General features: G+C 26.6%; 1 protein-coding gene across 2 annotated transcripts in view; it reads left to right on the top strand.

The window, feature by feature from the left end:
- The window catches only part of Mip (Myoinhibiting peptide precursor), a 210,833-nt gene that overhangs the window by 127,634 nt on the left and 64,483 nt on the right, over positions 1-18,716 (top strand). Inside the window, exon 2 of one of the 2 annotated variants that reach the window (XM_088194882.1) lies at positions 1,841-2,170. The exons of the other annotated variant lie outside the window; for it this stretch is intronic. The gene's annotated coding sequence lies outside the window, so the exon portion shown is untranslated. The remainder of the gene's footprint in view (positions 1-1,840; positions 2,171-18,716) is intronic. 2 annotated transcript variants of the gene reach the window in all.

Consider the following 18,716-nt stretch of genomic DNA (forward strand, 5'->3'; position numbering starts at 1 on the left):
TTTATGTATAGTTACAGTTAGGTCTGCCGAAAGGGCACAAATTTCCAGGGCTCATTTTCATTAAAGAGCCAAACTCTGAAAAAAAATCATAGCAAGAATATATTTATAAAAAAAAGGAAAAACCAACCTCAAATAATAAATCTGATCTAAGCTACAGTTGTTTGCGATATACATAAATACTGATGTATTTAAGATATAAGTTCCTTTAGCCCTTTTTTATACATATTATACAATAAATAAAAAGAGCGGAACATTGCCTTCAAAAACACCCACCTTCTAGGTAGTACTTTCACAATAAACATTATTATTCAAAGAGATAGATTGTGGTTTTTTGACGCGGCTCCATTTGTGTTAAAATTTGTTTGCAAATTATTCTTGACTTTATTGATTTTTAAACGGCGCTGTTATTAGGTATTCGATCTGAAAATTCAGATCAAATACCTAATAACAGCGCCAGATGAATTTTATATATATTTGATGTTTTTATAGATTTTATTATCGGTACTTTTACATCTAGATTGAATGTAGCAAAATAAATAAATTATACATTCAGTTTCATGTGCTTATTTCTAAAAGAAAATCTATAAAAAACAGTTTCGTATCTATCACGGTTTTTTTTAAATATATAATTTCAGTAAAATCATATCGGAATACATTTTCTCCAGTAGATATATATTTTTATCAGTGAAAATATTAATTATCTGGCAGGTGCTAGTAAAATTATATGATTTCAACCTTTCTATATGTAGTAATATATTATATATATTTACATACTTATTATTATTTATTTACATCCGATGTATGAATGTTACAATGAATGTGTATTTTTTGGCAAAGTTATATTTTCACTAGTTAAGTGCAAATAGATTTTCACCAGTAGATATATATTTCTATAGCAAATATAATTTAACTGACGGGTGCTAATATGCTGCTATAAAATTGCTGTTCAAATCTAAACCTATCCTAATGAATATTCTAAAACTAATTATAGTCTTGAAAATTTTATTAGCTCAAGTCCAAAATAGAAACTAAGCTAACTCATCTTTCAGGAGAAAATAAGCCAAAGAATAAATACAGCAGCAAAGAAAAAACGAGTAATTATCATATAAATATTATGAGTAAATATTTTTAATAATTTTTAATGCCTAATTAAAATATTTCGTATAAAATATGATTTTAGAAAATATGTCGCAACGGTGGCTTTTTTTTGTATTTATTTATGGCATAAAAAGGGTTAACTCGTACCATTTATTATTTGTTTAAGAAATTATATTACGATGTTAAAAATACATAAAATAACATTTTTGTCATGAGGTCTAGAATCATTGTTTTCCCAGGGCCCGGGTTTGCTCTCAGCGGTCCTGGTTAGTCTTAAACCTGTTAATGGATACTGTTGAATATAGCATATATGCTAAGATTTACCATATTATTTTTATAACGCCAAAGAAAAATATTTGTTCTTAGAAAGTTGAGTGGATACAAATAAAGCAATTTGTTGTAATATGCTTTTTGTTATATAAGTTTTTGCGAAAAAATTTACCGCAACAATTACTAATGGTCCCGACACTAAAATGAACATTATTTTTGATGTTTAATATAGTTTCTAGTGTGCGTTTTTTGTGTAATAATCATTTATTATTTTGATTATTTTGAAACGATTACTAAAAAATTAGGTTACATAAAACTTTGCCGATAAATATATTATAGACTCAAAAAATGCATTTAAATTAAAAAAAAGGTAATTTATATTTTATTTTGTAAGCAATATTTTTTTATTTATAATGATATGTATTTTTGTTGTCAGTATTATAAAATAATATAGTATTTTAATATTAAACAGTACAACGACATATTCGCTGACCACCTATCAATGAGCAGCCCTTTCTCCCACTTGCACATGTGGGCGTCTGCGAGCTACCCCCACAGTGGGTTGGGGTGGCATTCCGCTCGTATATATACAGAAGAGGATCGTTTCTGCTGCCAGTGGTCGCAAAACCTGAGGGCCGAACGGTAGTACCCCTTCAGCTCCTAGGGAATCAAGACACCACGACCAGGCCACTTTCAAACAACAAAACCTTCGAAACCCTCCGAGAAACAACCACCACACTGCAAACCGACCGACCGACCGATCGTCAAACAATAAAACTTTGCAACTTACTTCGTAACTTTGGTGAGTTATTAATTTATTTTTAATTTATTTTTGTATCTCGTTTTCGCGGTATTCCAATAATTCGAAAGACTCCACCCGAGACAAAGGGAATTCTTTGGTTAAATTTATAACTGTGAGGTAAGAGAGAGATGTACATTCGAAAACAACCCCTGGGGGAACTCTAAGGTTTTTAGTTTAATTGCTAATGGGAATTTGTATCGTTTTATGCATAGCAAGTATAAAATTTTAATTGAGGTATGTAATAAATATTAGGTACTACAATCAAAAATTCAAAATCGGATATGATTAAATTTATAAAATATAAATACTGTTTATTAAAAAAATAACAGATTTTCTATGAATAATTTTTAATAAAAATTCTATTTACTTTGTCTAGAAATATTAATCGTAATATTCTACTGATTGAATGAAATATTAGTAAGTTATACTAAAATTCATTGAATCACTAATTATATTTCTATCTATTAAAATATTCAAGTGATATATATTGGGGATATTTTTTAAACACACTACAGATCAAATGATTTTATTTTGGTTATCATCAAAAATATATTTAATATTATATATTTTCTTATAAAATATTCTGTTTCAATTGGATTACTCACTTTTAACAAATTAATACTAGACCATATCATATTTTTTATTTAAAATTATGCACATCTTTTTTTCGGCTTCTATTAAATGCCCTTTTTGCTGTTTCAGATGTATTTAGATTATTATGAACTATTGTGTTATTAATAAAAAAAATATTATGTATAATTTTTCTTAAGTTTTTTTGTTTAAGATTTAGTATTTCTATTGCTTTTTTTTGTTTAACAAATAATTATCATAGAACCATTAAGTTTTTAATGTCATTCTTGTAAAAATATTGGGTTATATTCTTTCGATCAAATGTAATTTTTTAATTAGTGAATTATTATCTAAATATATATTATCTAATTTTCTTCCTAAGTCTCTTTTGTATAAAATTAGGATTTTTATTTGCGCTATTTTTTTCTCAACAAATAAATACTTAAGACTATAAAAATACATACTTTAGAACCACCTCACACAATTTTGGTGTGCTTTTTAATGGCTCACTTGTTGTTTAATATAGACTTTATCTCTCTTAATCAGATGATGAGCAAATTATGTTTACAATAATATATTTAGTTGATGATCTGTTTTAATTGCTACAATTATGATCACCCAATAAATAATTATGGAGAGATTGAATATCAGTTATATTTTAATAACAATTTAAAACATTAAAACTTTAAAAAATTCAACAAATACATACTTTGTAAATCAATACTTTTTAAATTAGATAATATACATATTTTTAAACCATATTTTAAATAATATCTTTAGTTTTCTTTTTAACGCTCACTCAGGTTATTTTTATTTAATTTAGATCATTTAATACATACATTTAGAAAAATAAAATACCTTACATTATTTCTTGCTTTTTTAGGATACTTATGAATGCTTCATTTTTGTATTTAAATAATATTGTAGCAATTTTTGTGGTCTTAAATTTTATTTAGTCTCAAATTTTTCTTCGAATTTTTATGAAATTTCCTATTTTTTTCATTACCTTCTTTCAACAAAAAATAATTTTAAAATAGGAATATACTACATTTTTATTTATTTGCGCTACTTTTAAATGCTCACTTACTGTTTGAATTCAACTGATTTTATAGCATTAGTAAATTTTTAAATACATACGAATTAAACCATTTTATTATTAGAAAGTATTTTTTTATGAATAAACTATTATTAATTTTTAAATCATATTTCCCGTAATAAATTTGTTAGTTTTTAATAAATAAAAAATACTTATAGGATCGTTTATTAATTTTCCCAAAAAACTTGCTTTTAGATTTGCGTATTATCTCTCAAATTATAAATATAACATAACCATATAATTTTATATAAAGCATTTAATTTATTTTTAAAGATTGACTTATTATTGCTTTAATTTCACTCAGCTAAATAATGCATTTAGTACTAATAAAATTAAAAAAATGTTCTCAGATAATACAAATTAAAACTATTTAATTTATTTATAATACGTACAGCATACAACATATTATGCTGTAAAAAAATAAGTATATCAGTATAGGAGTCCTTAGAATGTATGTATTCAAATGAGCTAAAAAAATATTGCGACATATAAGACAAATTTAACAAGCTTAAAGTCTTACATAGTATACATTTTAGAAATAGTGCAAAAAATTTAAATAAGCCAAATACGTAACCTAATGCTCTTTTAGTATGTTTATTACTACAATACTTAATTTAGTTTGTTACACTTATTATTTATTTGATGATAATTTAATATTTCGCATCTGTTAAAAATATAAATGAAGAAATATCAACTGAAATATTATTTAAAATTAAAGTTAGCTTATCTAATTGTATGTAAACTTTATGTTAAATATGTTGATTTAGAGCTTAACGTCAGATATAGGAATTAAATTTGTACCATTGATATTTCTGTCATACGATCTTACATACTAATGAAAGCTCACAAGATTGTTGGTTAAACATGTCCGTATACGTTTTGATCACGCTAACGTGTTTAGACACTCGCGATTAATTGTAAGCATAAATTAAATTTTCTAAACATTCTGAGAATTAATTTCACATATAAACACGCCTAGAATCGAGAACGCGTCGAATCGTATCATTTGTTGATTCTGCGTTCCACGAATCGTCTTTGTGGTTTTTATTTGCTGTGAAAATAACACCATTTTGTTTGAGTCAAATAAAATAAATTTGTCCGATTCGGACATCAGAACAAAAACACAAACCCAAAAAGATTTTTAAAATAGTATCCCATTAAATATAATTTTAAAATAGATTGCATAAAATGCATCACAGAAACATTGCTTATTAAAAATAATGATTATTTATTTTAATTATTATAATTATAATTTGAACAAAGAAAAAATATATATTTTTAGAATAAGCTATGATTACATTAACACTACTCTCGAAACTTAAAAATGTACATAAACATTATTAAAAATAAAATATTTTAGAAACATCCTCAGCGAATTGCGTCATTAAAGAATACAAATATTTACAGCAAATATCGTTTAAAACGTTGACATGCGTTTACATATTTTTTCAAAATGTTTGTATAAGCAAGTATCGCGTTTTTTTTACCAGATGGCTTTCCTTTAATTTATTTCAGTATTTCTTCTTAATATAAATTTTAAAATACATATAAAAATATGTATATGTATAGTAGAAATATCCATATAAGTTTTCTTTTTCAATAAAATACCTTTACATTTTTTTTTAAATATTTGTGATTCAAAAAATATAAAATATTTTACAAAACATATCAGTATTTAATTCAATAATAATAATAATAACATATTAGCAATAAAACTATAATTTATATAAGGCATTCAGTCGCATCAGTCGCATTTTAAAATACATTTTTATAATATAAAATAGTGCTTATTATTAAAAGAGTATGTATGTTTATATAAAAGAATAGGTATATAATTCGTTCAACTATATTAAGTATATATTAAATATGATTTACTGTTTGCTTTTAATAATATAGTTAATTACATTTAAGGGACAAAACGCATTTCATTAATTTTTTTATTGAGCTCTGGTTTTTTGTTTCGAAACACACTCTGCGTTGCAATTTCAAGCATAGCATTGTGAAATAAAACTTACGGTTTTTTTAATTAGACTGATATCTGCAGATTTTAGTTTTGAACTTTTTAGTTAGAAAATTATTTAAATTGTTTTTATATTTAGGTATTTTTCGGGTAAGCTGAAATTTTTGTAAGAATATGTATATAATTTGTTTTAATATTAAAATGAGTACATATTAGATATGATTAACTGTTCGCTTTAAATTATATAGCTTTATTTTTATTAGTTTTTTGTTTCGGAACACACTCATGCGTTGCAATTTTAAGCACATCATTGCGAAATAAAAGATACTCTTTTTTTGCATTAGACTGACATCTGCAGATATTATTGTATTTTATACTTCGAATGATAGTTAGCGAACTTTCTAATCAAGCAAATATTTTTATACTTAGGTATTTTTTATGTAAGTTAGAATCTTTACCTTTAATTGTTGATTTATTAGTATTTTTTTTCTATTGTTTTATATTTATATTTAATATTACGATATTTTTTTTTTGTATAAATATAATATTAAATGTCTAGCAAATCTGCTGAATAAAAATAGTGAGCATGGCGAGAATATACATGCCGAAACTTAAGTAAAAAAAAAAGTAAACATCATAAATGATCTAATATTTAAATTTGTATATTAAGGAGAAAGAATAAGAAATATTTTAAATTACTTAATAAAACCATAGTGCAAAACGCATTTTAGGGTTTTACTTATAGAACTACAGTTTTACTCTAGTTTCAGAACACGCCCGTGCGTTGCAATCTCACGTTTTGTATCGACTTTTATTTAAAATATCCTCATGGCAGGAATATATGTACCGAAACGTCGGTCAAATAATTAGATATTACAATTATTTAAAAATATAATAGTTAAGTAAACATAAAAGTCAAAATGCATTATATTTATTTCCTTGTAAGAAAGAAAAGTTTTTTGTCTTGGAACACGCGCATGCGTTGCAATCTTACGCACATCTTTAAAAATCTGCTTTTTTGCATTAAACTTTGCATTATGCCAGAAATATACGTACCGAAACGTCGATAAAATATTTATCACACAATATTAGAAATTATTAGAATTAGTGATTTAGAATTGTGATTTAAAAATTTGATATTTTTTAACAAATATAGTATATTTTCTGACTTTTTATTTATTCGTTGTTATTCCAGTGACATTTTAATATTCATTTACAAATATTTAACAAATACTTGAATGAAATTAGTTTTTAAGAAATAAAAATGTAAATTAAAAACTATGTATAATACATGTAAAACATTATCTACCATATCTCTTATTAAAAAACAATTTAGTGTACTATAATCAAAGAGAAATATACATAACGTGTATTATATTTTGTTAGGGAATGTGAGTTTAATGTTTCGCAACTCGAAATTTTCTACCCTAACAAAAGTAGACGTGAGAAATATGTATTTTCCGATAAGAATAGAGAGATCAATCGAAGTAAAAGTTAGCTTATCAAATTTAACGTACATAATACTTTCACGTACATATATTTTTTCTCTCTCGTCAAAACGTTGTCACGTGCGTTGAATTTTTAACGAGACTTTCATACAAAGCATCGCAACTTACGCAGTAATTATTTACATACGTTTATATTCCTTAGTCTTCGAGTTTCATATTGTAGTGTTCTACTTTACATACGATTTTTTACTATACGTCAATAAATTTTATAAATTTCACACTTTTCCATTGTAAATATATGGAATTTTAAACAATATTGTCCCAGAAAAAGCTTTACTATACTCACAATTTTTATATATACAACAAATTGTAAGTGAAATCCGTTTTTGGCGGATAAACCACAAATCCATTTTCCACACTTTTATGCTATATATGTTTCATAATATTTATATTTTTACAAAAAATAAAATGTTACACTATGTAACGCTATTCATAAAAAAAATATTTTTTTCACTTACTTTTTTTTAGGCGCAATTATTTTTATTAGATCATATGTGTTATATGTGTAATAAAATAATATTTAACCATAAAAGTTACATTAAAAATAGTATAAAGCTTTTGCATTCAATTCTGTATTCAAAGCGAACGAGTGGCGAATATTTAATTCTCTGTTGCAATTTTATAAAAAATGGAGCAATATTTTCCCACGTGACTTTCACAATATTATTTTATCATACACGAATATTTTCACTAGTAAAATAAATAAAACATATACAGTTTTATTGAAATGCATATACTAAATAAACTTCACAATCATAATTGCTGCTTAAAGGAGTTTCAGTTTATTTTGTCATTCTAAAAACTCCATTTTCCTATTCAATTGCTGACGTCACAAGAACAATTTATACACATCGTGACACGAAACGTGTATTGATCACCTTCATAAAATATGTAACCTCAGCTTCGATGCAAATCGAAAATGCAGCATAAAGAACACCGTTAGTAGGAAAAGGCATAATCGCGGTCGTCAATCTAGATTCGTTCTAACAAATGTGCATGTCACACTGGGAACGAATCCAGATTCCTTTTAATGTCCTGGAACATTCGACACACCAGAATTGTGATTTGTATGCACTGACTGACTTGTGCTTATGTAATTTTCTATGAGAATAAAAAAATCACTTCTGTGTATATAATTAAAAAGCGATGCACTGACAATTTTAGATGAAATATCTAAACAAAGTTTTCTGCTAAATTTATTTTATCTAAGTAAGTAAGGCCAAAAAAATACGTTAAAGGCCAAATTTATGAAAAAATACTGACCGTTTATCACAATGTCAATGCTCATCAATCAAAAAGTTGCTGACCGTTTCTATTCAATAATTGACCGTAATTGATAGCATTACTGATAAATAAAATTTAATTAAATGTTGCTAAAAGTTTATCGTTATACAACTGACCGTTTAAATTTCTCAAAAATATGCCATAAATAAGATCTAATAATAAAAATACACCTTTTTAATTGAATCTCGACGTTATATTTACAGAGAATGACACGTAAAATTCCACAAGACTTTTTTCATTAAATTCCTCATTTCCGTGGTATGATATTTCGAGAATTTAACAAATGATATTCGTAATCAAATTGTACACTTCTTAACTAAATGTTACCAAACTTTTAATTGAAATCAAGAATAATATTACATTGAAAATATAAAAATTTATTTGTGAATCTTTTCACTTTGGTGTAAAACACACATAAAAATTAACAACTACTTTTATAGCACATGAATTTATAATATATATATATACATGTAAATGTTTTTTGCTACTCTGTGCTACTCATTTCTTCTAAAAACTGATTTGATCTAAATATACTATCATATGTCAAGAAACTATGAATTTTTACGTTGCATTATTTATCGTAATAAGTCATAAACATACGATTGGTTAATATTTTATACATGCAAAAAATAAGTAAATCGATTTAAATATATTTAAAAAAAACTTGAATGACACTAAAATAAAAATTAAATTATTAAGAAAATCTAGGTTGAGCTAGAAGAAAATTTTAATTTTAATATAGCAATACTTTTCACTAAAATAAATTTAAATTCATTATTCAATCCGAAAGACGCTTACTAACAAGTCGTTATAATTTAATGTGACACACTATATCAATCTCACTCAACAAACCTCAACCCATATCCTCACTTGATCTATAAAGTGAATACTCACACCGAAGGAGCTAAAGTCCCATGGTTTCGCTTGAAAATTGTTGATTCCCAAAACGAATTCCCCGTATTGTGACGGTTTAAAAGACGCCATTGAAAACGCTACGGACGTCGTTATCGCCATTGAAACATTTTCGATTAATCCATTCGGCAGATGAAAAATACTGTTTTTTCGCTGAGACGTACACTCGGGAGCTTCTGTGAATATGAATTCAATTCTCAATTATTACCGATAAGCGAAGATAGCGGTTTTTTTCTAAACGAAAATATCAAATGTTTCGTTTATGTTAATTTTATTGCGTGCTGGCAGTTTAACTGGCTTCACTTAGGGTAAATAAATAAGACATGTATGTGTTACAGTTTTTCACACAAAAAATACATTCATGATAAGCATATTTAAATCATATTGAGCAATAAATATGAACTGATTACGCAATATCATTATTTTTTTCAAACACTAAATATTCTTGTGCTATATATAATATAAATAAAAGCGTTGCCAAAATTAGACCAAATTGGACAATCCTTTCTCGAATTATTGACTACAAATAGTCTAAAAGCATTTCATGGAAATATATATATATAAATAACATTTTATGTAAATTAACAAACAAATAATTTATAAAAGAATGATATTTTTTAAACTTTTTATTGACAAGCTTTTTGCAATTAATATCTAAATATAACCGAATTTCTTTGCTGATATCGATATATTTAATAAGTAGTCACAAAATCCGATATATCGTATTTCGGCAACCTTTGAACGCAATTTTAAGAATACTTCTGTATTATCAGTAACTAGCTACCTTTTATTTTAAAAACTTTTTTTCATTACAATTTGATTACATCGTCATCGTAAATAAAATATTGCCAAATATAACGGTTAATTATTTTAAATCAAACTTAGTCATACATATAAGATATAAAACATATTTAATAAAAACTATTTCAGCTTATAGAGAATATCGTATGTTTAAGAACGGAATAGTGTAGTCAGTAACGTATCAGACTAGTAACTTTGAGGTTGTGGGTTCGAGCCCCGGCAGCAGCTCTCGAATTTTGATATATAAAAATGCGCTATTATTAAAAAGAAAACCGGCCCCAGCTGCAGTGACATTTATTGAATTTAAATTGGATAGCACATAATAATTTATAATTCATAATATAGATGTCACCGATTCCCAGACTTTCAGTCTGCTCGTTAATACTTACTTGTAGGTATTCATTATGTATGATTGACTTACTCAGTTGGTACAGATTTGCTAGTTGTAACGCATTGGGCTTACGCTTGTCAGGTTACGACGAAAGGTTTAAAAAATATATTTTAATTTTCACAGATTGTAGTAAAACTCTTAAAGTTACCTTCATCAAAAATTTTTTTTTAAATATTACATAAAAATAGGTGATCAAAACAATATATATTTTAAGTTGTTTATAAGTAATATTTACATGTCAAATAATGTATTTTATTTATTGTGAATTTTCTATCCGTTACTCCAATGCGTTACAATAAAATAAACACAATCAACAACTACTAAGATAGTAGTGTGACACCAGACTGAAATCAAAGTATGTAAATCAGTGATATATAACATATTTTATAAACTACAAAATATAATTATATTTTACAATCAATAAACGTCACTTTGCAGGACCTAGCACAATTTTAATTTAATTATTTAATTTATTAGTCAGATGAAAAAAATATAGAAAATTAAATCTTTAATGATCAATTATTATAATTTATAATTTTCAGTAACTTAAGTTTAAAAATAACCGCTTGGATTTATATTTAATAAAAAAATATAATTGTTTTAAGTGAAAATCAAACTTTTATTAACCATTCAAATAAAAAGGTTCAAAATTTTAATTTTTAATTAATTATCATACAAATTTAAAAAAAATCATATATTATCTAAAAACCCAGAAAAATAATTTTAATAGTACTAGATATATTAATGAAATGTGACATAGTAACAACAAAACCATTCATTCTTTTTTAGAATGATTAAAAAACTTTTACAGTGAAAGTATCTTTACCACATGTGCATAAATTGTCATTTTAACCTTATACAAAAAAATGTTTACGTATTTATCGTAAAACTTTGTGTCACTCATATTTAAATAACTTAAATATTAAAAAAATATTGATATCCTTCTCACCATCTTATTTGTGTGTATGTGATTATTATTACTTACATTCCATCACCATCTGTTGGCCTTTCTGTACTCATCCATCAATCCCTAACTTATCTTTAAGGTCTTCCGAAGTTTTTTGGCTAATATTTGCCCCTGAAATTGTTTCAACCTTGCAAAATTATGCGAACTACAGTTTAATGTTTACTGATTATACCACCGAAAATACAAAAATCAATTAATAAACATCGCATATAAAATTAATGTGGTTAATACTTTTGATGAATGATAAATTATTAACCCTTTAATATCCACGATAATAAAGTATTAATAATTAATTATTATATCAGTGAGACAAAATATATTTATTTTTATTTATTATTATTTATTCATAAGCTGTGAAAATTTGCTCTTTTCTCTTATCTATACAATCAAGCAAATGAGTTTTAAAATTATCGTTCGTGCACATTATCCAACATCAAGGTCCAAATAAGTTAGGACTTTCAGGCAAATTGGCGGCTACTGGGTTTAAACCACAAAACACTTGGTAGGGTTAATGGGTTTAGCTTAAGAGAAGAAAAATAAAACATAAGATTTGCTTGAATAGATATTTCTATGCTCTCTCTCGATATTGAGTCAAAATTGTTCTTTTTACAAAACACCATCAATGTTTAAATAAAATGTCGGACTTGTTCTAAAAAAATAAATATAGTTAAGGAATGTTTTTAAACGAACATATCTATAAAATTAGAGGGGTGAAATATTACCACGATTGTATTTTAATGATTAAAAATTAGATATTGAAGAGTGATTTAGTCATACGTTTTTTTTAATTATTAAAATTTTTTCCTTATATTTATATTTTCTAATATCTGTTATATTTATTTGCGAATTATATAAGCTTTACCTCTTTATTTCCTAGCAATTGATTTATCCTGTAATATAAATTTAATTTCATCAAAATTAATGTATTACAGTATTTATTTCAATTTTTAAATATATTTCAGCACATATTTATTTACAGTGGGCGTTTTTATTTTATATTCAGCAATATTATAGCAAGTTGCAGGTAGGCGTAGCAAACCTAATAACAATAAAATATCGCGTCAAGAATAATAAACTCGTTTGCTAATATTTTTATTCCACAGCATCGTGTAAATAATTAATTTTCGTTATATTAATATATATATAATTATAATTTCATATTGATCCTTTACGCATCGTAACAATGGGGTTAAACCGTAGTTGTTTTGTTAAATTTATACAGCGCAATAATGCTATTATTCCAAATTGAATCAATACCTAGAAATTTATCCAGCCAACTGTTAACCGCGACAAACAATAATTCATATCTCATGCGTGACGTTTGACGTCATTCCCAATTGCTGTGAAAATTTGTTTCTCTTAGCATTTTTTAATTTACTAAAAAACACATACAATGGCAACAAAAAGCAACGGTTTACTTGATCTATCTGTTGTTTAACTGTTTACGAAATTTTTATGAATCAGAATAGTAAAAATAAAATTGAATCGCGTGCGAAAGTTCATAAAAAGTAGGACTGTTCCGCCGCGCTCGTTACATCGGGTTGACATTAACGAGCTGCGACGCGTGAACGTTCCATATTTAATATTCGTCAAGCGTCTTATCGCCGTGTGTGATTATGTTTGACATTTTGTTTTTGTCATATTACGCGCTTAGAGAGGAGGGGTAGTAAAAGGTGTTAAAATGGACGCTTTGCACATGCTTCCAAAGCTCGTCTGTTGAATGACCTATTGGATTATATTTTATGTGCATTAATAATGCTACGTTCACATAGCTATATATGTGGTTACTATGAGTCAGGATCTCTATTGATATTAATTGATGAGAAAAATACCATATATAGTTACTTCCTTCAGTCTGTCTCAAGATATGCATATACGCTTGATATTATGATCATCTGTTTTAATGATTGCTATGAAAAAATGTGGATTAAGATTTTTTAGCATAACATATTATTGCTAATTATTAGTTATTTATTTTGGTAATGTAAATATCCGGACTTTTAGAGTTCAGTTGAAGATCTTACCTTGAAGAAAGCTATCAAAACACTAAAACAAATAATTGTTTTTAAATAACAAAAACGCTAAATATGTAATGATTATAGTAGATCATACATTGTCGTGCAAGAGAATTGCACCTTTCCGATTAATATAGTTATTAGTGCATTTGGCTTTTTTCTTGACAATATTAATATTTAAAGAGAATAATTAATAACGAATTCTGAATTAATTTATGTTTCGCAAAATGCTTCGATATTTAATTTTTGTCAAGTAATTGTAAAGATTGTTTTCTATTGTCGTAAAGGATTAATTTTTTGTTGAACATTTTTTAACAATTCAATATTATTAATAATCAAAATCATTAATTTTAATATTTAATTTATTTTATTAAAACTTTTTTAGAAATGATTTTTCTTTTGAAATGTTGACAATTTTAATGATTGAATTTTAAACTATATTTACAGATTTTTTAAATGAAAAATTAATATCAATTTCGCTTAAATGGACCACTGGTTTATCGGGACAGCCGGTTATTTGGGGCAAATCCTAAGCAACAAAAACCAAATAAGGGAACATATTAATTTGGCTATCTGGAACACCGTTCCATTTAATTATGATGCAGTTTCACAAGTTTCAATAGTTAATTATCCGTAATTTTGACAATATATGCAAATTAAAACTGCGTAGATACAATTTTTGAAGTCATTAATTCAAAGCATCAAACATTAAGCAAAAACAACAAAAATTGTTCATGTGACTAACCAGAATGCAAAAAATATATAACCGGATTAAAGCGTTATTTTATGCAAATAAGCAATGACGAGAGCCTAACATCCGAGGGGAACAGGTGGGGGCATTCCCCCCCCCCTGTTAATGTTTTAATTGAGAAAAAATAATGCATTTCATTTTATGAAATAATATAAATTTAAATGAAATTGAAATAATAAAAAACCGAACACTGACTCGCCAACATACCCCCCCTGTTCTGAAATGTCATAATTTTAAATCACAAAATCTTGAGTTATGCTTTAAAAATAAATAATAAAAAAAACAGTCTCGAATCTACCCTAAAAATATTTTATTAAATATGTCATTTCAGTGAAATCATATCAGAATACATTTTCACTGGTAGATTTATACTTTTATTAGTGAAAATATAATTTATCTGGCAGGTGCTAGTAAAATTATATGACTTTAATCTTTCCATATGTAGAAATATATACATTTACATACGTATCACTATTTATTTACATGCGATGTATGAATGTTACAGTGAATGTGTATTTTTCAGTAAAGTTATATATTTACTAGTAAAGTTGTAATACATTTTCACCAGTAGATATATATTTCTATAATTTAACCGATAAATATAATCTATGAAGCTAAATTTGACAGTTGCGAAACGTCTATTTGTTGTTCAAACCCAAACCTAACCTAATGAAAGTTTTAAAACTGATTATTTATGTACATGTGATGCATACATTTTACAGTGAATGTGTATTTTTTTGGAAAGTTATATGAACTCCAAATACATTTTTACTAGTAGATATAGCTATAATATAATTTAGCTTATGTTCGAAGCTCAATTTTAAAGTTGCAAAACGTCCATTTGTTGTTCACACCTAAACCTAACTTAATGAAGATTCCAAAACTATTTATTTATAACTTTTATTACAACACATTCAAAATATACACTAAGCGAACTCATAACTCATGGAATGTTAGATATTACACTATGTTTTAAAATTAATATAGCTATTCTTACCGATATAACTACGGATTTTGATATGAGAATATTGGTTAAAGTATGCTTAAACCGAATTTTGGTCAATAAGAGGGCGCAAAAACAATTATCACTTCACAGAAGTCAAAAATTCACGGCTAAAGCAATAAAATCGTGTCGGTGCCGTCGCAGTGGGAACGCTCGGTTACGAGCGTTCCCACTGCAACGGCGACGGCGCGATTTTATTGCTTTTGCCGTGAATTTTTGACTTTTGAGAAGAGATAATTGCTTTTTGCGCTCTCCTATTGGTCAAAATTCGGTTTATGTGCTTCTTTTATTCGATTCTCACTTATAGTAAGTCATAATATTGTTACAAAAAGTTTTAATATGAACGCTAGATAACCGAGCATTTACACTACGATGACGATGGCATGATTTTATTGCTTTTGACGTGAATATTTGATTTCTGAGAAGGGATAATTGTTATTGGCGCTTTCCTTTTGGTCTAAATTCGGATTAGATTTTTGACTGAAATATTATTAAACAATTGATGATTATTTGCAAAAATATTTTTATTATAGTTTTCATGTATTATGTACATGTCTATATTTTTGACGACTGGTAATTATTCTTTTCATATTTTTGTTTTAAGTGATTTGAGAAAAATACTAATTTTAGAGCTACTCTACACCAGACAGGCATCTGTTAAAATGAGTCTAATTAATTGTTTATAGTTTAAAAAAATATATTTGGCGCGCAACATCGGTCTACGGGGCGCAATGGCGGCGAGCCCTTTAGAGCTAAGTTCCAAAACATGTTTTTTAAATTTACGCTTGGCTTACATGTGACGATATTGCCCTCTTCATTTAGGAGAGGTGGTGGCAAAGTTTGTCTACGCATTGTAAAAATAATTGCTTCTATTTTATTTCGATTAGGTATGATACCTGTCACAATAACTTATTCAACACATATAACAAAAGTTATTTTTATATCAATGAATGTAGTGTCACGTGTATAATATACAATGTATAATACATCTAAATCAATTATTTATATTCTATTGATTCATAACTACGTTTTTCAAGCATATAACATATTTATATAAGCATATTTTCAAGCATTTAGATTTTCTTTGGCGAAGTACTCTGTTTCGTCATAGCACACTACAAATCGAAAGCAATTTCATCATGTCGAGCTTTCTCCCGATGGAACCTTTCGAAATGTATATATCACTTGCAGTTGTAGTTGCAGCGAAGCTGTCACTGCTCTTTAACCACCCTGGTCTGTTTCTCCTTTTGTGGCACAGACTACACCCCTCTCAATACACAAACAGACGCCCTTTAGGGTAGAGCCATTTAATTTCGCAGAAATGTTGATTAAGCACATACTAACCAAAAGTATAATACTTAAAATAAATATATTTTTAAAAACCATATGTGACTAATATAGATATTTTTTAAATTTAAAGAGAATAGCTGTAAATCTTTTATAGTAATCTGTTCATACTCATTGATGACAGTTTAATTTTCTTGATCTAAGATGAACGACTTTTTACAAATCGTAATATATAGGAATATGCATAATTAGTACCGTTCTGTTTTTGTTTATTCAAAGCAGTATTTTCTTGAACAAAACTGCAGTTTTTATGTTGCCACACAACCATAACAGTGAAGTCAGCACTGCATATAGTGCAGGATAATACTTAAAATAAATATATTTTTTTGAACAAACTTGCAAGTTTTAAAACACTTTCAAAATAAAGTTTGTGTCAGTCTTTACTATTCAATTCACATCGCATTATAAATCCACTAGATTCAAAAGAATATGAAAACTTTTATCAGCGAATCGCCGGCAAGTAAGAAAACATGAGTGACGCGTGGGAGAGTGGATTCTTAATGAGGCGCCTTGTTTCTTCATATCAGGTTACATGAGCCGTTTATTTTTATTTTTTAGAATATATAAATTACATGACGTTTGTAATATGTAATCAGTCTTTTAAATCTGCCGGCAACCGTCAAAGGATTGATGAAATTTCACACCGAAAGATATTTCACAAATAAGCGGGCTTGTTACACGCTGGCGTGAAATTATTATGTGAGCGCCGAGCAGGGATTTTTTTTCTTATTCGTTTTCATTAAAACGCCATTATGTGCGAATGAATGAACTTTCTAAATTATGACGTTTTCGCTAAAGCGACGATTAAGTCGCCGTAATGGACGCGGTGAAAAAGAAGCGTGTTTCCTCAGATTGTGACGCGATTTTAAAGTGAAAAGATTGATGGTTGAATATTGTGAAAGAGTCTATGGCCCTCTTTCTCTCTCGCTTTCTCTTTGGCTTTCTGTGACGAGAATTTAAATTCAATTATTATTATATATATAGCTCTTATAGGTGCTTATACGAATTTAACAGTCATAAGAATTACGTTTCGTTATATTATTTTATCCTAATAAATAAAAAACGTTCACGCGAAATGATAAAAAAGCATAAAATTTATTATATTTGCTCAGGAATTAAATCTTTGACCGTGATATTTTTAATAAACACTTTACGACTTTCAGCTATAAATATAGCTAATTTATATGTGTATATTTTATTACCAAAAATAACAAAATATTAGGAATGATTTTTAATTGTAATCATAATACGATATGTTTTTTTGATTAAATGTTGCCAAAACAATACATATATAAAACCCTACTGTTGCTGTAACAGTGCATTAATTAGAAATATTTTTCTTAAATTAACTGTTAGCTGTATAGCAATGACAAATTCGTGATTAAATAATTACATATGTATGTTTTTAGTACAGTAATTGTTTTATATATTTAATAATTAATATGTGTTTATAATAAGATATTAAATTTTTTTATTTCCTGTAATTATTAGACTAGTATTGTACTTATTAAAAAAAAGCAAAGCATTGTACAAAAAATAAGTAATAATACACCTAAAATTTTCCATATTTATAAGTTGTTGAAAATATAGTTTATTTCATAATTAATAATAATGTTTGAAAAATATTTTATTATCAAAAGCCTGAAAGTATAACTTAGCGATCGGCAAAGTGTGGCTCGTGAGCCATATGCGGCTCTCAGCCTCTTCAGAAATTTCCATTATGTCTGTTGAATGAAGTTTTACTCAGAAAATTTTACCCACTTAATATAGACATAATTATAATTTATTTTCAATTTACTCCAAAGAAGAAGTCAATAATCTGCGGGTTAAAAATATTATTAAAATTTTTATTATTTTTATATATATACTATATTAGATTTCAAATACAATTATTTGTACATAAAAATAATATTTTATTATTAGTTCAGATAAACTCTTTGT

This window comes from Plectrocnemia conspersa, unplaced genomic scaffold, assembly GCF_051122295.1.
Source record: "Plectrocnemia conspersa isolate PC_06_02 unplaced genomic scaffold, ASM5112229v1 ptg000010l, whole genome shotgun sequence".
NCBI classification, from domain to species: Eukaryota; Metazoa; Arthropoda; class Insecta; order Trichoptera; family Polycentropodidae; genus Plectrocnemia; species Plectrocnemia conspersa.